Genomic DNA, 19,807 nt, shown 5'->3' with positions numbered 1-19,807 from the left:
CTCCTAAACCTGTTATCCGATTTAAGTGATTTTTTAATATGTTATAGCCTTATTCCTTGACAATATCGTTATAATATGCATTTTTCTCAAGAAATATTAAAATCTTTGATCTTTAATAACTCAAAAAGTTTTGATTTATTTTAATAACTTTATATAATAAATGTTGCTTAGAATTTGCTTCTCTATCGAATTATGGGGTTATTTTCAATAAAATAATTTTCACCCACGAGAAGGGGTGGTATCCACCCCCAGGGTAAAAGCGCAAGTTGGCACTATGTCACCTTTGTTCCTTGAGATAGCCTCTAACCACTCACCAATTTTCATACAAATCGATGGAGGTTCAATGAAATCGGAGGTAATAGCTCATATCCACCTTCAGTGACTCCCCTATGGAGGGTTTTTTGACAATGCCTTGAAAAATATGCATTTAATAAAAAAAACTGAAGATATCAAAAATTAATCTTTTAGTAACACAAATGAAATTAAACTTAAATAATCTTTTTTCGAGTATACTGTTAGACCTTTCAAAAAATAATAATATGACGCTGCTAGCATGAAAAAGAGACTTATGATCAAAAAAAGGTCGGTACCTGCTATTCTCTATGAAAAACTCAGTGAAAACAGCCCCCCAACTACCCTTCTAATTAAAAATTGATCTTCACCTTTCTGTAAGTAGTTCCTTTTATATTCGTATTGTCAATACACCCAAGAAGTTTGACCTATTTAAAAGGCCCAATTTTAGAAAAAGTGGAGTTTAAAGAAAAATTAATTTTTTGCAATTTCCTCTTTTATACCTTATACTTATTATAAAATTTGTCACCTTTTACTTCAAAATATCTCCGAAAATCCTGGAGATACGAAAAAATTATGGACTACTAAATTGTAGCTTATTATTTAATAAGTAAAATTCCCTTGTGCATAGATTCTCACTACAGTGAACAGTTAGCGAGATAAAGCTATTTAGTAGATCAGATGCAGAAAAAAGGATAGTAAAGGCACAATATGCACTCATTATATAATCATAATGCATTAAGGGAAATCTGGAACACACGCGATATATCAGAATTAACCAAAATCAAAATATTTACATTAAGAGACAGGAAGAAACAACTAGCAAAAAATTACAAACCTTTATAAAAAATCGTTGAGGAAAATCCTAAAAATATACTGCCCAGATAAAATAAAAACCATAGATCTACGGAGAAGAACAAAACAAGAGAAAATAACAGTCACGATTAAATATAGGAAATGGAAATGGATTATACGGACTCTGAGGAAGGATCGAAATAATATAACCAAACAAGCACTCGAATACCAACCAGACGAAAGAAGAAGAAGAGGAAGACCTGATAATAGCTGGAGAAGAACTGTAATAAGAGATCATGAAAGAAATGGCCTGAGATTGAGAGAAGTCCAACAGAGAGCGAGAAAAAGAGAGCAATGGAAAATACTTGTATAGCAAATTTCGAAAGAATAAAACAGAAAAGGATGCGCTGGGAAGGGATTACAGGAAGAGATAGAAAGAGAGAGAGAGAGAGAAACAATACCGATTGTTTATCAAAATAAAATTTAATAATAAACCTAACCTAACGTATCGAAAGGCTCATCAGACAATTATTAACTTTTAAAAATAAACAGTTGTCAAGGGTATATAGTGGTATTATTAAGTATATTACATGATAACTTATTCCATCGAAATCTTCCGAAATCCATAATCTTCTTCCATCGAAATAAAATAGAAAATTTAAAAGTTTAGAAAATACATCGTTCATAACTACACCCAAGAAATAAGTTTTTCTAACCTGATTCAAGAGTATAAAAAAACGAAAACAAACAATTTACAGCAAATCCTTATCGTATATCCGAGCAAAACCACCTAATTGGCAAAAGTTATAAATAGAATTTGTCTGGGTTCTACAACTAAATTTACACATAAACACGACCAAGGTTAAATATTTTACTTGATATTATAAGTACATTGTTGCCAGTATAACGGATGCCAACGCGAGCGCTAACTGTATGAAATTATTCTTGTTAATATACACGCTGTATATTGATCGGAAGTCACGAAGAGTCAAAATTATACAGAAGCCACGAGGGACGCAAATGCAATATATATATATATATATATATATATATATATATATATATATATATATATATATATATATATATATATATATATATATATGTATATATATATATATGTATACATATGTATATATATGTATATATATGTATATGTATATATATACATATATATATATATATATATATATATATATATATATATATATATATATATATATATATATGAATTAAAACGCCATAATACATGGCATTGGAGCACAAATTCGTCAAAACTTCCGTGATTTAACTGGTACCAATAGACTGATATATCGATATTTCAAGGTCTCCCTCTCATCAGTCAGTCGAGCTGGTACTACAAATTAAATCACGGAAGTTTCTCTGAACGTCTCCAAAAATTTCGCCACTCTAGTGGCAGCTTACAGAGGCGCCATCTCTTTTGATGGCAGGGAACGAAGACGATTTAATAATACCGTCTCCTATCCTCTGAGCTATCGGAATGTGCAAAAAGAATAAAGCTTCTAGCAAAGCTTGCTATTGCTTTTATGAATTAAAACGCCATAATACATGGCATTGGAGCACAAATTCGTCAAAACTTCCGTGATTTAACTTGTACCAATAGACTGATATATCGATATTTCAAGGTCTCCCTCTCATCAGTCAGTCGAGCTGGTACTACAAATTAAATCACGGAAGTTTCTCTGAACGTCTCCAAAAATTTCGCCACTCTAGTGGCAGCTTACAGAGGCGCCATCTCTTTTGATGGCAGGGAACGAAGACGATTTAATAATACCGTCTCCTATCCTCTGAGCTATCGGAATGTGCAAAAAGAATAAAGCTTCTAGCAAAGCTTGCTATTGCTTTTATGAATTAAAACGCCATAATACATGGCATTGGAGCACAAATTCGTCAAAACTTCCGTGATTTAACTGGTACCAATAGACTGATATATCGATATTTCAAGGTCTCCCTCTCATCAGTCAGTCGAGCTGGTACTACAAATTAAATCACGGAAGTTTCTCTGAACGTCTCCAAAAATTTCGCCACTCTAGTGGCAGCTTACAGAGGCGCCATCTCTTTTGATGGTAGGGAAACGTCTTTTTGGATACGTTCAGAGAAACTTCCGTGATTTAATTTGTAGTACCAGCTCGACTGACTGATCAGAGGGAGACCTTGAAATATCGATATATCAGTCTATTGGTACCAGTTAAATCACGGAAGTTTTGACGAATTTGTGCTCCAATGCCATGTATTATGGCGTTTTAATTCATAAAAGCAATAGCAAGCTTTGCTAGAAGCTTTATTCTTTTTGCACATTCCGATAGCTCAGAGGATAGGAGACGGTATTATTAAATCGTCTTCGTTCCCTGCCATCAAAAGAGATGGCGCCTCTGTAAGCTGCCACTAGAGTGGCGAAATTTTTGGAGACGTTCAGAGAAACTTCCGTGATTTAATTTGTAGTACCAGCTCGACTGACTGATGAGAGGGAGACCTTGAAATATCGATATATCAGTCTATTGGTACCAGTTAAATCACGGAAGTTTTGACGAATTTGTGCTCCAATGCCATGTATTATGGCGTTTTAATTCATAAAAGCAATAGCAAGCTTTGCTAGAAGCTTTATATATATATATATATATATATATATATATATATATTGTTACAACTTCTTGAAAGTAACTTTATTCAAACTCAAATACAATATAAACTTTAACAAACTGACAACTGTCGACTACTAAATCTGAATTACAACTGAACTATAGAATGTCAAACACATAATGTTTATATAGTTTTCTGACGTTCTAGATGTCACCAGACATTTCTGGGTTATTCCATGACATCCAGAATATTCTCGTACGTGACTACTTCTTCTTTCACGTCGAGGGATTCTTTCTATGTAGGAACAATCTACGGAACTGTCATAACACTGCTCCCTCCTTTATAGTTATTCGCCTCGAATAACTGGTCTATCAGGGTCTGGTTGAAGCCAACAGGGCGGATCAGTTCCATGATATGGGGCTAATCTCTCAATGTGAACTACCTTGGGTTTACTTCTCGCTGAAAACTGGATGCGGTAGACCAGATCATTTATTTTCTTTAAGACGGTGTACGGGCCTTCCCAGTTTCGTTGAAGTTTCGGACAAAGTCCTTTCTTGCGTGTGGGATTGTATAGCCATACTGGATCACCTCTTTCGAAAGTTGTCCCTGTAGCTTGCACATCGAACCTGGACTTGGCTTTATCACTTTGAAGCTTCAAACTTTTACGAGCAAATTCGTGGACTTTTTCCAGTTTTTCTCTTAAGCTTTCTAGGTACGTCAGGGATGAAGGTTCTTCTTCACAGGTAGGCAATTTTCCGAAAATAAGATCTTGAGGAAGCTTCATTTCTCTTCCGGTGATCATCATTGATGGAGAATAACCGGTTGCTTCATGTTCAGAACTTCTGTAGGCTAACAGGAATAGAGGTATTAGGGTATCCCAATCTTTTTGATTATCAGCAACAAACATTGAGAGGTATTGACAAATAGTTCTATTATGTCTTTCGATCATTCCGTCTGATTGTGGGTGGAGAGGCGTAGTTCGAGTTTTCTTAATACCCAAGATTTTCATTAATTCTTGCCATAATTCGGATTCAAAATTTCGTCCCTGATCAGAATGCAACTCTAAAGGAACTCCATGTCTTGATACGACGTGTGTTATGAATGCTTCTGCTACAGTCGTCGCTTCTTGATTAGGAAGAGGTGCAATTTCAGGCCATTTTGAAAAATAATCCATTGCAACCATTAAGTACTTGTTACCTCTCTCTGTCGTTGGAAGTGGACCGAGAATATCAACTGCAAGTCGTTCAAAAGGCTCTCCGGAAAGATATTGTGCCATTTTACCACGACTTCTTGTTCTAGGGCCTTTCCTACCGTTACATAAGTCGCATTTCTTACACCATTCTTCTACATCTCGGCGACAATTGATCCAATAAAATCTGTCTCGAACCCTGGCCAGTGTTCTTTTTACCCCAAAATGTCCTCCAGACAGGCTGCTATGAAGTTCTTGCAACACACTTTTAATGTGTGATTTTGGCAGTACCACTTGTTGAACTATACGTACTCCATCGGGACTTTCCCACTTCCGATATAATAGACCATTCGAAAGATGCAAAGATTCCCATTGAGCCCAGTACGCCTTTATAATTCGACTATATTTAGATATTTCCTGCCAAAGAGGTCTTACTCCATTTCTAAGCCATTCTCGTATGACTCTTAAGTCATTATCTTTCTTTTGACTCTTCTTAATGTTTTCCAGGGAAGTCTGATCATTATCTTCTTCCTGTTCAACCGTGGTCATGCAGAGACTTACTTCTTCAGTTACGCTCTCTTTTTCTTCAAGTCTTTTACAGTACTGGCATTGTCGTTCTAAACAGGGTCGCCTAGAAAGAATATCGGCATTGTTATGGAGACGCCCTTTTCGATGTACTATGTCGAAGTTATACTGTTGGAGTCTCTCTATCCATCGAGCCACTTGTCCTTCTGGCTTTTTAAAATTCATTAGCCACTGCAAAGCGCTATGGTCTGTTCTGATTGTAAAATTTCTGTTATAAAGGAAGGTATGAAAGTGTTCTAGGGCTTTTATAATAGCTAGGAGCTCTTTTCTGGTAACGCAATAATTCTTTTCTGCCTTTCCTATGGTCTTACTAAAATATGCAATAACTTTTTCTTCACCTTCCTGTTCTTGTGATAAAACAGCGCCAATACCATACTGAGATGCGTCACAATCCAACAGAAATTTTCCATCTTCTCGTGGATAGGCTAGGATAGGTGCTGTTGTAAGTAGTTTTTTTAAATCTACGAAGGCATTTTGACAATCCGGTGTCCAGTCAAATTCAATGTTGTTTTCGGTTAGTCGATAAAGAGGCTTAGCGATGCGGCCAAAATCTTTTATGAATTTTCGGTAATATGAACAGAGTCCAAGAAAACTTCTAATTTCTTTTTTATTTCCTGGTTTAGGCCAATCTTTAATAACTGAAATCTTCTCTGGATCAGTTTTAATTCCATCTGCTGAAACGATATGTCCTAGATAGTACGCTTCTCTTTGAAATAGTGAACATTTCTTATAATTAAGCTTTAAGTTGGCATTTCGCAGTCTTTCAAATACCTCGCTTAAGTTTTTCAGATGTTCATCAAAGGTTTTGGACATAATCATTATATCATCAAGATATACTAGACATGTTTTCCAAGTAAGTCCTCTTAAAACCATTTCCATCAGGCGTTCAAACGTAGCTGGAGCATTACAAAGACCAAATGGTAGAACCTGAAACCTGTAGAGACCACGGCCAGTTGAAAAAGCTGTTTTGTCTCGATCATCAGGATGTACTTCTACTTGCCAGTAGCCACTTTTTAAATCTAGAGTCGAAAACCATTTAGCACCTGATAAAGTGTTTAGTGTATCATCTATTCGTGGCAATGGATAACTGTCCTTTTGTGTAACATGGTTTAATCTTCTGTAGTCTACACAAAAACGAGTATATCCGTCTTTCTTAGTTACTAAGACTACTGGTGAACACCAGGGGCCCGAAGCTTCTTCGATGATATCGGAATTTATCATGTCTTGTATTATGTTTTCAACTTCTTTTTGTCTAGCAAACGGTAATCTGCGTGGGGCTTGACGAATTGGTCTTGCATCTCCAGTATCGATTCTATGTTGAACTAGACTAGTACGCCCTGTAGATTTCTCGGATTCAAAAATGTCGTAGTTTTCATTAATAAATTCATTAGCTTTTTCTACTTCTTCAGTTGTTAAGTGATCAACATTTTTGATCAGTTCTTTCGCCAGGTTAGCGTCAACTTGGTAACTTAAAGCTGTATTCTTTTTCAAATACTTTTCGCACTTGATTATTTTTTCTATTGGCGTACAGAGTGCTATTTGTTGTTCTTTCTTCAACTTAAAAGGCTTTTTGGACAAATTAGCAACCCTTACTGGAATTATCTCATCTACATTCACGAGGCATCTGGCTATCAAGATTCCGTCATTAACAAGTTCCTCGCTTTCAACAACGCCGAAATGTAAACCTTCAGGTTTTTGACTCAGTCTCGCCAGGACTATACTTTCAGAATTTTGAGGAATTTCTGTATCTTCACTAACTATAACTCTTACTTGAGGTGTAGACTCTTCAAAATTTAGGACTATTTCTTCATTTTCAATAAACAAAATTTTATTTTGAAGATCTATGATAAATTTGTTTTGCATAATGTCCATTCCAAGAATGCATTCATCTTTAATATCGGCTACAAGAAATATGTGTTTTATCAAGGTGTTGCCAATCTTTATGGTCGCCGTTACTTCTCCATGAATTGGAATAGTTTGACCTGAAGCTGTTTCAAGAACTAAGTTTGTTTTACATGGCTGTAGTTTTCTGTTCAGAAGTTCTTTGCGAACAAAAGATCTTGTTGCACCGGTATCAATAAGAAAAGTGCATTTTTGATTGTCAACGTAGCCCTTAAGTAATAAGTTCTGTTCATTTTTGTTGAAAGTATAACTGTGAATTTGGGGGCTTTTATTAGATTCAGCCGACGCCCGCCCCTTAGTGTCGACTTTTATTCGTTTCCCTGGCTATTGTTTGAATATCTGTGGTCAGTTGTAGGAGATCGACTTCTTACATACCTATCTCTACTAATATTTCTAGTAGGACTATATGATGGGCTTCTGGATGTCGATCTAGGCGACCTTCTGACATCATTATTGTATTCTTCTTTTCTCGCTTGGGATCCACTTCTACAATTGACCTGCAAATGTCCAATTCTTCCGCAGTTAAAACATCTTCTGTTTTGATTTTGAGCTTTTTGTTGATTTTGTTGAAGATTTTGGAGTATGTTCAACATCTAGGACAAAATAGGTTGTTGATTATCTGTGGTAGGGACTTGTTCATCTTCTCGAAATCTTATTTCTTTTAATCTTGGGCGAGATCTTGAAATACTTTTAGCCGCTTCAAACTCCTGGGCTGAAACTAGTGCTCCATTTAGCGTTTTGTGGTGTTGTAATCGGAGAGCCTGTTGCATTTCGATATCATGTAGTCCGTCTATGAATGCCTGTATACCGATTTGTTCAAGAAAATCTTTAGGTGCCTGAGGGTATGCCAAATGTAGTAATCTTTTAATATCAGCTTCAAATTCTTGTAGGCTCTCGTTAGGTTTTTGATACCGAACTTTAAGCTGACTTTGAAAAACCTGCCTCAGATGTTGTTGGCCATATCTTGTTTCTAAAGCTTGAACAAGTGAGTCATAACTAGGTGAATCCTGAGGAAGAAATTGAAGGACGGTTGCTGCCTGACCTCGAAGCGACACCACCAAGGAAGCTGCCATTTCTCTTTCAGTCCAGCCATTTGCTTTAGCTGCAGCTTCAAATTGGAAACGATAAGTTTCCCACGCTGTTTGGCCATCAAACGTGGGTGGTTTTAAAATTTTGCTACTTCTAATTATGCCTGGATCAGCGATGGAAGAGGAAAGGGCTGTTTGTTCGGATTCGATATTAGTAACTGAAACAATATGAGATAAAGAAGCTTGGGTATTAATTTTGTTTGCTAACTCTACTATTTGTTTTTCTAAACTATATTTCAAATCGTTTTGTTGCTGCTTTAAATCGTTTTGTTGCTGTTCTATTTTATTTTCTAAATTATTTTGTTGTTGGTCTATTTTGTTTTCTAAATAATTTTGTTGTTGTTCTATTTTATTATCTAAACAGTTTTGTTTTTCTTCTAATATATCTATTTTATTAGTAATTCGACTTACCTCTAACTGAAAATGCTCGTGAATTTGGGACAAACTATTCATAATTTCTACCTCTGCTTGTCTACGCCTCTCCTCCTCTTCTTTTCTAAGTTTTTTATCTTCCTCTTTCTCTTCTTGCCTACGTTTCTCTTCATTTTCTTTCTCTTCTTGCCTACGCTTCTCTTCATTTTCTTTCTCTTCTTGCCTACGTTTCTCTTCATTTTCTTTCATTTTTAAAAACCATGCTGGTGGTCCGGATGTATCCATTTCCTTCTCAACTTTAGATGATCTGGTATTTACCATAAACAATTCTCAATATCTTCTTCAATATCTCTTAAATCCCACCGCTGTCACCAATGTTACAACTTCTTGAAAGTAACTTTATTCAAACTCAAATACAATATAAACTTTAACAAACTGACAACTGTCGACTACTAAATCTGAATTACAACTGAACTATAGAATGTCAAACACATAATGTTTATATAGTTTTCTGACGTTCTAGATGTCACCAGACATTTCTGGGTTATTCCATGACATCCAGAATATTCTCGTACGTGACTACTTCTTCTTTCACGTCGAGGGACTCTTTCTATGTAGGAACAATCTACGGAACTGTCATAACAATATATATATATATATATATATATATATATATATATATATATATATATATATATATATATATATATATATATATATATATATATATATATAACAATTTAAGTTTCAGTGGGTTCGAGTCAATAAAAGGGGCTATTTTAGAGGACTATTTTTTATTTCTCAAGCTTTCGAATGCCATCGCATTCTTTTTCAAGAGCTAAAATATAAACAATTTGACAAAGTGGACTAAAAGTGGTAAAAATGTAACTGACCATATAAAACTAGGTTCTTTATTAAACCTGCTAACCAAACTAACAATAAATGGTAAAATAAAACTGTTAATAATAGAATGAATATTTCCCAGACTGCATAAAAAAAATAATTATTTGAATTTTGAATTTAAAATATCGGTAGAAATTTTTTTATAAATCAAAGTCAATGTCAATGACAAAATAAGCCTACATCGAGAAGGTAGTCAATGTCAATGACAAAATAAGCATATATTAGCTAAAATGGGATATTTCCAAATATGTATTACTGTTGTGATAATTTATAAAAAAAATAAAAAAAATTATTTTTTAATTTTATAGAAGAATAAAGAATATAACCAGGATATAGAAAGAATAGAGAAAAAAAAAACAACCAATATGATGTATACATACATGGTGTTATAAATGAATTATAAAGAAAGGATGTAGTTATAAATTTTACTTAAATTTTGAATTTCTGATCTTTTATTTAAACTATGATCACTTTTACTTATAGATACCATTTCCAAAAAGGTTCTTTTAAATTTATTACCTTCATTGCACAAAATTTAAATGTTATCGAAATCCATGACATGGTCTTTGTCAATTACATGCTCTGCCAAAGCACAAGAAGGCTTTTTTGTGCTTTGGCAGAGCATGTAATTGATAAAGACCATGTCATGGATTTCGATAACATTCAAATTTTGTGCAATGAAGGTAATAAATTTAAAAGAACCTTTTTGGAAATGGTATCTATAAGTAAAAGTGATCATAGTTTAAATAAAAGATCAGAAATTCAAAATTTAAGTAAAATTTATAACTACATCCTTTCTTCATAATTCATTTATAACACCATGTATGTATACATCATATTGGTTGTTTTTTTTTTCTCTATTCTTTCTATATCCTGGTTATATTCTTTATTCTTCTATAAAATTAAAAAATAAATTTTTTTATTTTTTTTTATAAATTATCACAACAGTAATACATATTTGGAAATATCCCATTTTAGCTAATATATGCTTATTTTGTCATTGACATTGACTACCTTCTCGATGTAGGCTTATTTTGTCATTGACATTGACTTTGATTTATAAAAAAATTTCTACCGATATTTTAAATTCAAAATTCAAATAATTATTTTTTTTATGCAGTCTGGGAAATATTCATTCTATTATTAACAGTTTTATTTTACCATTTATTGTTAGTTTAGTTAGCAGGTTTAATAACGAACCTAGTTTTATATGGTGAGTTACATTTTTACCACTTTTAGCCCACTTTGTCAAATTGTTTATATTTTAGCTCTTGAAAAAGAATACGATGGCATTTGAAAGCTTGAGAAATAAAAAATAGTCCTCTAAAATAGCCCCTTTTATTGACTCGAACCCACTGAAACTTAAATTGTTTTATTCCAAACAAGTCAACATAGTACTTCTTTTTCTTTATATATATATATATATATATATATATATATATATATATATATATATATATATATATATATATATATATATCGCTTATGCACGAGAAAAGTGTCACATTTCAAAATTTTGTCAAATTGAGGTAAATACACAAAAAATCGAAAAAAAAACGGCGAATTTTATGAACGTAGTGTCATAACTAAACTCTGAATAGTTTCCGTGAGATGGGAGGAAATGTCGCTTTACCAGTGTAGAGGTCGGATGGTTCTTCTATTGATGTATCGACATAATTCAGTTGAGTGCGAGACGTTGTCGAGGTAAGAACATGATTTTTTTTAGTAAACCGTCACATTTAAAATTTCTAATAATTTGCTATGTGGCTTGTTTCTAGTTTTATCTTGAAAAGTGACATATTTGACTTATTTCTACAAAACCTTCCCATTTTTTTTAGATGAAAAGTGACACATTTGACCAGAACTAGAAAAATATTGGGTAATTTACCGTCAATATAAGTACAGGTTGTAAAGACCATTCCGAGGCACCACACTGCCAAGGTTCTACAGTAAATTTTTATTGTATGGAGCTACAAGTTGAAATTAAAAAACCGACATGACATTAAAATGGGAATATCTCAGAAGTAGTTTTTTTGAAATGTGACACTTTTCTCGTGCATAAGCGATATATATATATATATATATATATATATATATATATATATATATATATATATATATATATATATATATATATATACATCCTACTATCAATTTGGCATCGATACATTATGCATTTACCATCGATTTGGCATCGTCTTGCAAAGTGGCATCTGTATATCGATGCCACTTTACACTACCTTAATAACTTTTTTCCTGCACTTGTTACCAGAAGTCTAATCAACTCGGTAGTTAGAGATTTGATTTCTTGATGTTACTTTAATATATCAGCTTTCTTTGTTTATCCCTTACTAAGTTATAGAAGTTTATTCCATAAAATGTTTGAGTTCAAAATGATGGTACAGTGAAAATATTATATACATTTAGTTCAGTGTTTTACCGTTTTGTCGCTGCCGCTATATACATGAAAACGTATATCCCACTTTCATTATCAATCATTTTGGCATCAGAAATTTGGCATCACTGTTGAATACAATATTATCCACACCGAAAAATAGGCAATTTGAGAATGTATATATTATTTTCATCAACAAATCATTCTGGCATCATGTTGTTTTCACCCAATTTTGAAAAAATGTGAAAACTTTGTATTATCCACGTCCGTCTGTCCGCCCGTCTGACTGTAATCACAACTCCTCCGTCAATATACCAGCTAGAATGACAAATGAGGTGTCAACGGAAAGCTGATAATCCAAGAATGGTACTAAAGGTGAGATATTTGACCTTGGCGGTCTGTCCGTCGGTCTGTCCGACCGCGAATATAACTCCTATATCATTATACCAGGTAGAATGACAAATGAGGTGTCAAATGAAAGCTTATAATACAAGGATGGTACTAAAGGTGAGATATTTGACCTAGGTTGTCTTTTCGTCGGTCCGTACGACCGCGAATATAACTTCTCCGTCATTATACCAGGTAGAATGACAAATGAGGTGTCAAATGAAAGCTGATAATCCAAGGATGGTACTAAAGGTGAGATATTTGACCTAGGCTGTCTTTCTGTCGGTCCGTACGACCGCGAATATAACTCCTCCATCATTATACTAGCTTGAATGATAAATGAGGTGTCAAATGAAAGCTTATGATCCAAGGATGGTACTAAAGGTGAGCTATTTGACCTATTCTGTCTTTCCGTCGGTCCGTACCACCGCGAATATAACTTCTCTGTCATTATACCAGGTAGAATGACAAATGAGGTGTCAAATGAAAGCTGATAATCCAAGGATGGTAATAAAGGTGAGCTATTTGACCTAGGCTGTCTTTCCGTCGGTCAGTACGACCGCGAATATAACTTCTCTGTCATTATACCAGGTAGAATGACAAATGAGGTGTCAAATGAAAGCTTATAATCCAAGGATGATACTAAAGGTGAGATATTTGACCTAGGCTGTCTTTCCGTCGGTCCGTACGACCGCGAATATAACTTCTCTGTCATTATACCAGGTAGAATGACAAATGAGGTGTCCAATGAAAGCTTATAATCCAAGGATGGTACTAAAGGTGAGATATTTGACCTAGGCTGTCTTTCCGTCGGTCCGTACGACCGCGAATATAACTGCTCCATCATTATACCAGCTTGAATGATAAATGAGGTGTCAAATGAAAGCTTGTGATCCAAGGATGGTACTAAAGGTGAGCTATTTGACCTAGGCTGTCTTTCCGTCGGTCCGTACGACCGCGAATATAACTGAGGTGTCCAATGAAAGCCAAAGATCCAAGGATGGTACTAAAGGTGAGCTATTTGACCTACGCTGTCTTTCCGTCGGTCCGTACGACCGCGAATATATTTCCTCCATCATTATACCAGCTTGAATGATAAATGAGGTGTCAAATGAAAGCGTATGATCCAAGGATGGTACTAAAGGTGAGATATTTGACCTAGGCTGTCTTTCCGTCGGTCCGTACGACCACGAATATAACTTCTCTGTCATTATACCAGGTAGAATGACAAATGAGGTGTCCAATGAAAGCCAAAGATCCAAGGATGGTACTAAAGGTGAGCTATTTGACATAAGCTGTCTTTCTGTCGGTCCGTACGACCGCGAATATAACTTCTCTGTCATTATACCAGGTAGAATGACAAATGAGGTGTCAAATGAAAGCTGATAATCCAAGGATGGTACTAAAGGTGAGATATTTGACCTAGGCGGTCTGTCCGTCGGTCCGTCCGACCGCGAATATAACTCCTCCATCATTATACTAGCTAGAATGATAAATGAGGTGTCAAATGAAAGCTTATAATCCAAGGATGGTACTAAAGGTGAGATATTTGACCTAGGCAATCTTTCTGTCGGTCCGTACGACCGACAATATAACTCCTCCGCCATTTTACCGGGTAGAATTACAAATGAGGTGACAAATGTCAAAGTTTAGTAAAAATGACTCAAAATTAGTAAATTCGTATATCAATCCACGCAAAGTTACACGTAAAATTCAAATATTGTCTTCCAGTTCTACTTTCGATTACTTTGGGTGAAAACCTAGGACTTACGAAGTCCAATTACTTGTTTTATTTAAAAATAAGGCATATCATAGACATGCCTTAGGCATCATAGAAGACAATGACACAGAAAAATCAAACACAGTAGCATGTCAAAAGGGCCTTAGTTATGTATCTTCGGTCCTGTTAGTCCAATCGTGATGTATAGCACCTCAAATGATAGGATTTGACAAACAGAATACAATGACATAGAAAAATCAAATACAACAGCATGTCAAAAGGGCCTTAGTAGCGTATCTTCGGTCCTATTAGTCCAATCGTGACGTACGGCATCTTAAATAATAGAACTTGACCAATAGAATCAAATTTGACACAAACAAATCAAATACAGCAACAAGTCAAAAGGGCCTTTGTTATGTATCTTCGGTCCTATTGGTCCAATCGTGACATACAGCACCTCAAATGATAGGGTTTAACGAACAGAATACAATGACACAAAATAATCAAATACAGCAATATGCCAAAAGGGCCTTATTTACGTATCTTCGCTCCTATTGGTCCAATCGTGGAGTACAGCACCTCAAATAACTGGATTTGTCAAATAGAATACAATAGCATAGAAAAATCAAATACAGCAGCATGTCAAAAGGGCCTTAGTCTTGTATCTACGGTCCTATTGGTCCAATCGTGATGTACAGCACCTCAAATAATAGTATTTGACAAATAATATAAAATGGCACAGAAAAATCAAATACAGCATCATGTTAAAAGGGCCTTAGTCATGCAGCTTCGCTACAATTGATCCAATCGTGACGTACAGCGCCTCAAACGATGGGATTTAACGGGCAGAATGCGACTGTAGACAAATCAAAATGGCGACATGTAATAGCACCTTAAAATTGTAGAAATAAAATGGATTAACGCACAGAGGTGTATGACATATTATGTGACAGTATTTAACAAATTGAATACGATTACATAAGTCCAGTTTTTGACAGGTGACTTCTCTACATGATAAACGCGAAAAGGCCCCCTTCGTTGACTGTTCGACATAGGCCTCCCGTTCACTGCATATATCCACTGCTTCCTGAAGCCGTGACATAAGAGGATAGAATTTAACGAATTAAACGACAAAGAAGACTAAACAAGGCAGTGTGCGGGAAAAACAGGACCATCCTTTGTATACTCCACAGGAAAGCATTATATATTCAACGTTAGAATTATGTTATAGTATAAGGGTATATATTTTTAAATGATAAATATATTTTTTTATTTAGTACATTCCGTACGTTTTTTAAACATGATCAGGAGAATTTGTTGCCTGAAGTCTATAAAAGAATTTCCTAACAATCCTTGCGTTAAGGATTATTTTTGAGAATGTGTTTAAAAGGTAGCTTACAGGCTTATTGTTCAATGGTCTTATCACTTTTAAGCGATTGTCTTTTTGTAGGGCTATTAATTGTGATTTCAACCATTCTTGCGGGACAATGCCTTTTCAGTAAATGAAGTGAATATTGTTATACATTTAATTTTTTTCCTCAATTAATTGGATGCCCCCTACTGGTGTTTGGTCTAAGCTTACAGCTTTTCCCCATTTAAGCTATTTTATAACTAATTATAATTAGGGGTACGGAATTTTCGCAAATAAAAAACATGAATTTCGCATTTACTTTTTTATAATTACAAAATTTCGCATATATTTTTAACTACGAGTAAAACAACAGAAAACATTAATTAAAAGCTAACATCGTTGTAATTTCGACATTCGACTCTTTAAGAGCTGTTCTTCGATCTGTCACTGTCACTACAATATTATATGTGCTGAAGAATCGTTCTGCGTCTATGCTGTTCGTTGGACTCCAAATGCTTTGTAATGCTGCTTTAGCAAATGACGAAAAACTGCACTGTGTAGCAATTGTGTCTTGTGTCACACAGATATAGGTCATCTGTTGCAAATTCTTTGACTCGATCACTCAAAATTGTTTTAGGACATCCCATTTTAGGGGATACTTTAAGTAACTTTATGTTACTATGAAAACTTTTTTGATAGACCATGTTCTTAGTAAAAATTGACGGAATGAGCACTGATTGTCCTGTTTGACTAATTTATATGTTTAGAAAATAAGAATTAGCCGACTTTTATTCCTACTTAGATTTTTACCAATACAAAAGACCGAAATGCAGATAACAACAGTCGGATTATTTATATTTCTCAAAGAATCAACATTGAAAAATATCAATTCTTTATCTTATCTTTATCTATTTAATGACGAACAATGAAAGTTCCTTCTGTTTCAACACGTGTTAGAAAAATAAACACTTTTCAAAATAGAAATTTGTACAATAGAAAACTTTCCGACTTCCGTAAAATCTTTCCATACCTTATTTACTACGTGACTACCTACTTATTTACGGACGAGTTGAGCACCTGCAGGTATTTCGCGGAAATAAACAAAAACTCCATATTTCACATTTATCTCATTTTTGTTCAAAATTTCGCCGACATTCTCATCTATTCCGTACCCCTAATTATAATAAAACAGTTGGTCCAGAATCATTATCTCGTTGACTTTTTCTTGTTTATCGTTGATAATTCTGCCGTTTGAACCTTCTGATAATCCATATATTTTCTCTATCTGCTCTTAAAGTGTGTTTATTATATTATTTTCTTTCTCATTTAATTTACACCGATCCAGACTAGTATATCTCCATATAACAGTTCTAGTTCTGCAGTAACGAATCAATACTTTTATTTAGCACATTAATTTTTGTTTTGTCTTCGGGTCTATTAAATAATTTTCTTGCGGTGTTTCTCGCAATTTTTAATTATCCATTTATGACTCTACTTGTCTTATTTTTTGAATATACGACTTGACTAAAGACTAATGTTTTGCCAGTCGTTATTGTTTAGTAGACCGGAATATTGAGATATTAATTCTTTACATTACATATTTATCTTTCGGTGATTTTCTATTATTAATATGAAGCTGGAAGTGTTAGGTTACACTGGTTTTTGATATTTGGTCCAGAGTTCCCTCTCAATTCTTTTGTCGGATTTCTCTTTAATATTATCGCAGCTGCATGTACGGGTACTAGGTTCTGAGTACTCAGGTGACCTTTGAAGGACTCCCAATTACTCTATTTCGTCCACTTCTTCTGAGGTGGGTTCAGAAGTGGATATCAACTTCTATTCCATATCTATTTATATGCCATCTAATGATTTTACTTTAAATTTAGCTGCTTGATCTTCTTCATGAGTAATAAAATTTTTGTTATTTTTGCTATTTAGCAAACAGCATTAGAAAGTCTGTAAGCTTTTTTTATGAACTGCTGAAGTGCGTCCTATAAAAGTAGACATATTTTCATGAAAAACATGTTTTCATGAAAATTCTTTAATTTTATTCAATATGTTCAATACAGCGATTTTAACGGTTTTACAAATTTTTTATGTCGATGCCGTGCGCATAATACGATTCTGGAAGCTCTGAAAAATAGTTATTTTTTTCTTCAATTATCTCAGCTGATTTTTTTATTTACGAGTCATTTCTTCAGATTTGGGAACACTTAATAATTGGAGGGGGCCAAGTCAGGAGAGTAAGCCGCATGAGAAAGTAATTCGAACCCCAACTCGAATTTTTGCTATTGTCACAACGCTCTTGTGAGTCGATGTATTGTCTTAGGTCTTGAGAACACTTTAAAGGACACTTTTTTATTCTGCTTATGGAGTCGTTTCTCATTCATCACATACCGGGACTCACCACATAATTTTTGAAGACCCTGACATCAAAACTGTATTAAATTATATGTGATCTAAGTAAGTTATAGAAAAAGTCAGATAGAGTTATAAGTTATAGATAGAGTAGAACACTTATAAACAAATTGTAACAAGCAATTGGACATCGTAAGTTCTAATTTTTCACCAAAAGTGACCGGAAGTTGAACCGGCAGTCGATATTTGAACTCTTCGTGTAACTTTTTGTCAGTTGATATGACGGATGAATTTTGTTCACCGACAGACATGGACGAACAGACAGGCATGAAACCGGAAGTATGTATTTGTTCTGGTCTTTCTTAGTCGCGTTGAATAATAGTTTGTACTATTTCGACGAATTTAAAACAGTACTTTCGGTTGCAACTCTGGAACAGGCAGTCCGAGGTCAAACTTCTCACATGTAATATCAGGTTTGTTCCAACATAAACTTTTGGACGGTCCAGAAACCGTCACGAAAATACTTGTACCGTTTGTTGTGCGCATGTTCGTAATTGTATCGCCCAGTTATCGTTTCATGACGGTAATTTGGAAACCGATGTTGGAACGGTTACCTGACTGATAACTGATTTATCTATCAATATGTATATTGTTGTTGGTATATCCAATGATAAAAGCTAAAGACGTATGCCGTAGATATAGTAATATTATGTGACACATGACAAAAGCTCTAAACAAATGACAATCAATGAAAACCCCTATTTCCCGATTACTGAAATGATCATCACGAAACCGTCACTAAAAGATCACAATTCTTGTTGGAACAGTGGGAAGGACGATCCGATGACGATCATATTTTTGTTGGAACGGATTTTGTTTACTGCGCAGGAGCGTTACCGTTTCGTGACGGTTTTCGGTCATGTTGGAATAAACTTTGGTTATAGGCTTTCATTTGACACCTTATTTGTCATTCTTTCTGCCCTACTAACAGAGGAGTTGTGTTTATTGACGGACAGACATGGATAATTCTAGGTTTTCACATTTAATGATAAAAACAATAATTATACAATTCAGTTAACCTGACTATGTCATTGTGATAATGACTTCTTATCTAAAAGTGACAACGGCAATTATTCCATTCACTCACGGTAAAATATCGCAAAACCTCCAGATTTTAAAGAACCGCTTGGATTGACATGAAATTTGGCACACACGTAGCTAAAATGCCAAAGAAAAAAGTGAGATTATGCCGATATGTTCTCTTGTCCTGGATGTGACTTTCACCCCTTCTTGGGGGTGAAAAAACATACGTTCAAAATAAGTCCGGAAGTGGATAAACTGACTAATTCTAATTCTAAGCAAATTTTGTTCTATAAAAGTTTTAAACGGCTGAAAATGTTATAAGACTTTTTTGCTCTACATTGTGCTTTCTATCTATACCTTTAAGGAACGCATTATTTTCGGGGACACCCTGTATATGATCTGTAAGTTGCATTGGTTCAAAATGCTTATTTTTGAAAGGGGTTTTGTTGAACGGGCTCGAACGAATCACTAGTCACGAGTATGTATATGCAAATTTTAAACAACCATATCTTAACCAATTTTTGTCTTCCAGAAAATCAAAAAATCCCAAATATTTAAAAAAGCAAAACCTACATTTTTTACTCTTTAAGATATTTGGTATGACTAATAATTTAAGTTATTTTGAATAAAGTCTTTTTTTTTCAAAATTAAAGATTTAAAATTTACTTTAAAACCAAATTTTTTCACAAATAAGCACTTTGAAGTGATGAAACTTACAAACACAAACAATACATAAAGTTACTTGTGAAGTGGTAACGATTAATTCCATTTGGGCTGTTAATTAGAG

Source organism: Diabrotica virgifera, chromosome 3, assembly GCF_917563875.1.
Source record: "Diabrotica virgifera virgifera chromosome 3, PGI_DIABVI_V3a".
NCBI lineage: Eukaryota > Metazoa > Arthropoda > Insecta > Coleoptera > Chrysomelidae > Diabrotica > Diabrotica virgifera.
This window is presented reverse-complemented; position numbering follows the sequence as displayed.